This window comes from Loxodonta africana, chromosome 15 (assembly GCF_030014295.1).
Source record: "Loxodonta africana isolate mLoxAfr1 chromosome 15, mLoxAfr1.hap2, whole genome shotgun sequence".
Lineage (NCBI taxonomy): Eukaryota > Metazoa > Chordata > Mammalia > Proboscidea > Elephantidae > Loxodonta > Loxodonta africana.
The window spans coordinates 66,388,008-66,393,344 of record NC_087356.1 but is presented as its reverse complement, the minus strand read 5'-3'; the positions used below and the strand labels follow the sequence as shown (position 1 = coordinate 66,393,344).

At 39.4% G+C, this 5,337-nt stretch overlaps 1 pseudogene; it reads right to left on the bottom strand.

Moving 5' to 3' along the window:
* Positions 1-365: 365 nt before the first annotated feature.
* LOC100673628 (olfactory receptor 8G50-like) lies at positions 366-2,137 on the bottom strand (annotated as a pseudogene).
* Between the last annotated feature and the right edge of the window lie 3,200 nt (positions 2,138-5,337).

The following is a 5,337-nucleotide window of genomic DNA, read 5'->3' as shown; positions in this document are numbered from 1 at the left end:
CAAAGACACAGGGAAAATGTAAGCCGAAGAGACAGAAAGGGCCACATTAACTAGAGACTCCATCAGCTTGAGATCAGAAGAACTAGATGGTGCCTGGCTACCTCTGACTACCCTGTCAGGGGAACACAACAGAGAATCCCTGATGGAGTAGGAAAAAAGTAGTATGCAGATCTCAAGTGCCAGTAAAAATGCCATACTTAATGGTCTACTGAGATGTAAGGACCCCAGAGGAAAGGGGCCCCAGGCTCTGTTAGCCCAAAACTAAAACCATTCCTGAAGTCAACTCTTCAGACAAAGATTGAACTGTAGCATAAGACATAAAATGATACTGATGAGGAGTGTGCTTCTTAGCTCAAGTAGACACATGAGACTATGTGGGCAGCTCCTGTCCAGAGGTGAGATGAGAAGGTAGAAAGGGACAGGAGATGGTTGAAAGGACATGGGAAATATGAGGTGGAGAGAAGGACTGTGCTGTCACATTATGGAGAGAGCCACTAAGGACACATAACAATGTGTGTATAAATTTTTGTATGAAAAACTGACTTGAATTGTAAACTTTCACTTAAAGCACAGTAAAATAAATGTTGCATAAAGAAATAAGTAAAAATACATATAATGTATTCAGCCATGATTATTCTACCAGTCTCTTCCACCATATTGTTATCCTCTTATGGGGAGTAATTATGCCTTATAATTCACCATCTGCCCCATATTCCTTAATACAGTTCTCCGTACCTAGTAGCTAGTAGGGGTTGAATTTTGCAGATTTCAAATGATTAAAAATTATTTAGAGATCACTTTTTTCCAGAAGAGTTTATTTGTACACTTATTAGTAATAAAGGTCAAATACACAAATTGTTAAGAAGATCAAAAGATACAACCCAAACAGATCGTTCTATGAACTGAGATAAATAAATCTTTTTTAAACAAAGTGCTAAATCCCATGTATATAAATTATAATATCCCCACCTGAAGTTCTTTGTAGATTTTTCAAAAAAAAAAAAATGATTAGCGGTAATATGGGTTACTATGAGTGACATCTGGGACTTCCTAGAATTGACACTGTCCTCCATGTGACCCTATGAATCCAGTCTTATCCTTTGGATATTTCTTCCAAATAAGTAATGCAATAATCTCACTACTTCTGTATATATGTTGCTATCTCTACAATTCTTCCTTACTAAATCTTCTCCAAGAATTAGAGGTCTTTGCCATCGCAAAACAGTCTTTTCTCAATGATTTTATTTAGAGCAACTCTGACATCCTTATTCCTCAGGCTGTAGATCAGCGGATTCAGCACTGGCACAATAATGGTATAAAACACAGAAGACACTTTGCCTTGGTCTATGGAGCTAACACTTGATGGCTGCAGGTACATGAATGCTGCAGAACCGTAGAATATTGTAACAGCTGAGATGTGGGAGCTGCATGTGTTGAAGGCTTTGGACCTGCCCTCAGTGGAGCAGATTCACAGAATGCTGGCAATGATGGAGACATAGGAGGCAAGGATGGTCAAGGTTGGTGCAAGAATATTAAATGCACTGAAGCACAAAATTACCACTTCATTGATATAAGTACTGGAGCAGGAGAGCTCCAGTAGTGGAAAAAGATCACAGAAGTAATGGTTGATTATTTTATCCTTGCAGAAAAGCATGCAAACTGTATGATCTGTGGCAGGAATCAAGCCCATCATATATACCTCAACTACCAGCCAGGAGCAGACCTGATAAGACATGGTGACATTGTAAAGCAATGGATTACAGATGGCAACATAGCGATCATATGCCATCACAGCCAACATATAACCTTCTGATATAATAAAAAACGCAAAGAGGTAGAGCTGAGTCATGCATTCACGGTAGGAGATGGTGTTCTCTGTCACAAAGTTCACCAGCATTTTGGGGGTAATGACAGTGGAATAGCAGAGATCAGGGAAGGACAAACTGCTGAGGAAATATTACATGGGGGTGTACAGGTAAGGACTGAGCCCAATCACTGTGATTATGCCCAGGTTCCCCACGACTGTGACCACAAAGACTCCTAGGAAGAAAAGAAAGAGGGGCAGCTGGAGCTCTGGCTTTTCGGTCAGCCCAGCGAGGATAAACTCAGTCACTGTGGAGTAACTTCCTGCTGCCATTTTCCTCTGGGCAGTTTCTGGGGGAAGAGAAGAAGAAATTTGAGGTAGATGTTTGTTTAAGCAGCATGAAAAAGACGCAAGTCTTATTCAGGTATCTCCAATTCTCTCTTCTGTCCCTGCTTTGTGTTGGAAGTTAAGGACCCTGGGGTTCAAGTATTATGGATCAAGCAAATAAACATCAGATGGAATTATATCTTCTTTTATTTCTGTGCTCTAAGAGTGAGTCATAGTACTGACCAGCCTCTGAACATTCAAAGAACTATTCTGGTAACTTAGAATATTGACTGTTCTGATCCCTGGTGGTACAGTCGTTTAGCACTGGGCTACTAACCAGAAGGTTGTCAGTGCAAACCCACCCTGTGACTCCACTGGCGAAAGACCTGAAAGTCTGATTCTGTAAAGATTACAGCCTAGAAGACCATATGGCCTATTCTATTCTGTCACATGGGATTGATACAAGTTGAAAATTTACTCATTGGCACCTAACAGCAGGGACAACAACAAAGCACTTTCCATGCCTTATTTGCAATTCTCTCAACTCTTCTGCAGAACAAATCCTACCAGGAAACACAGACTGGTTACCATCAAGATGATTTTGACTAATTTCGACCCCATGTGTGTCAGAATAGAACTGTGCTCCACAGGATTTTCAGTGGCGGATTTTCTGGAAATAGGTCAGCAGGACTTGCTTCTGAGGCACATTAACCTTTTTCACTATCCAGGGATTCCACAACAATTGTTAGTATATTGATTTTATATATCAGTCTCATAGTGGTTAAATAATGCCCATAGTTAAGCATATTATAAACAAGTGATTGTGTATGAGAGAAGGCCTATCTGTCTCTACCTGGGTCCATCCCCTTTTCACCTTCTGTTTCTTCTTTTAGCTTCTCATGTCTGCTCTCCTGTCTTATCTTTTTGTCATATCAGAGAAATCATTCACTTCAATTAATATAAGGAAAATATTAATTTAAAGTAAAAAATAATGTACTGACCACTCATGTAGGCTGGTTTCCCTTTAGAGAGAACCTTGTTTACTGGCAACAACTCAAAAGTATAGAAATAGTGACTCTGGAATGTAACTGAATGGCTAACATTAAATATACCACTCAAATTGAGCCCCACATTCTAGAAAAGTGCATTTTATAATGAGGAGAATCTGGGCATGATCACACTCGTTGCACTCAGTTCTCACCTGCACACGCCCATATACTATTTCCTCAGCACTTTGTCCTTCATTGATCTCTGCTATTCCACTGTCATTATCCCGAAAATGCTGGTGAACTTTGTGACAGAGAAGAACACCATTTCCTACCCTGAATGCATGACTCAGCTCTACCTCTTTGCCTTTTTTATTATATCAGAATGTTATATGTTGGCTGTGACAACCTTGCTTGCTGAAAGTGAAGAGGACCTGAAGCACTTACTAATGAAGATCAAAGACCACAGCCTTCAGTATGGATTGCACCTCAACATAAAGAAAACAAAAATCCTCACAACTGCACCAATGAGCAACATCATGATAAATGGAGAAAAGACTGAAGTTGTCAAGGATTTCATTTTACTTGTATCCACAATCAACACTCATGGAAGCAGCAGTCAAGAAATCAAAAGGTGCATTACACTGGGTAAATCTGCAACAAAGGACCTCTTTAAAGTGTTGAAGGGCAAAGATATCACCTTGAAGACTAAGGTGTGCCTGACCCAAGCCATGGTATTTTCAATTCCATCATATGCATGTGAAAGTTGGACAATGAATAAGAAAGACAGAAGAATTGATGCCTTTGAATTGTGGTGTTGGTGAAGAATACTGAATTATACCATGGACTGCCAAAAGAACAAACAAATCTGTCTTGGAAGAAGTACAGCCAGAATGCTCCCTAGAGGCAAAGATGGCGAGACTGAGTCTTACATACTTTGGACATGTTGTCAGGAGAGATCAGTGTCTGGAGAAGGACATCATGCTTGGCAGAGTACAGGGTCAGCGGAAAAGAGAAAGACCCTCAACGAGGTGGATTGACACAGTGGCTGCAACAATGAGCTCAAGCATAACAACGATTGTAAGGATGGCTCAGGACTGGGCAGTGTTTTGTTCTGTTGTGCATAGGGTTGCTGAGTCGGAACCAACTCGATGGCACCTAACAACAACAAAAACATGACTAAATGTAAGACTCATTCACTCCCAAAACACTGTGTGCTACATACCATTGCAAAACTTGACATGGTCCATGATCTTGGGGCTTTTATTCTGGAGGAGCAGGGCTGGAGAATGAAAATCTTGCATGGTATTTAGACCATGTTGTCTTTGTGTGTCTTAGGCATGTTTTCTTAGTGTATTTTGCACTCACTTTCAAACAGATCTTTTATCGCTCCTTCAATGCATTAAAGAAACCCTGGTGACGTAGTGGTTAAGTGCTACATCTGTTAACCAAAAGGTTGGCGGTACAAATTCACCAGGTGCTCCATGGAAACTCTGTGGGGCAGTTCAACTCTGTTTCATAGGGCCACTGTGAGTCGGAATCAACTGGATGGCAGCAGGTTTGGTTTTGTTTGTTCAATGGTATTAAAGACCAAAGCAGAAAGAATGTGTGTATCTCTGAGATGCAAGCTGTGAAAGAAGTTGATGACTTCCTGACACTGGATACCATGATGACTGTTCTGTCTTAAAAAAAAAAAAGAGATCTAAAAGATATCATCAAAGATTGATGGTGTATCAAAAACAAGAAAAAGTGTTTGAGAAAAGAACTAACATGAGGGTGATATTACTATTTATTATAGGATGATATTATTCAGTGTTTACCATGTGATTATAACTGTCCAGGTACTTCAAAAATACCATTTGGTACATTTTTCCCAGCAATGCTATATGGTATGAACTTATCATTCCCATTTTATAGTTGAAAAAACTGAAACTGGAAAGGCTTAAGTGAGTTGTTCATGGTGACTCTGCGGAATTTTAACATAAATGTCAAGGACGGTTTGCTAATAAAAAAAAAATAGTACAGATAAATTTGATATACTTATAGGAAATTAAAGTAATAATAAAAGACTTGGACTAATATTGATAACTTCTGGGGGTACCATTCTGCTAAAAGAAAAGCTTGTTGCAAAATACATGCTAGATTCAAAGAACATAAGAGCTAGAAAAATTGTGATAGCAATAATTAATATTTTTGTGTGATTCTAGCATCTGACTAGAT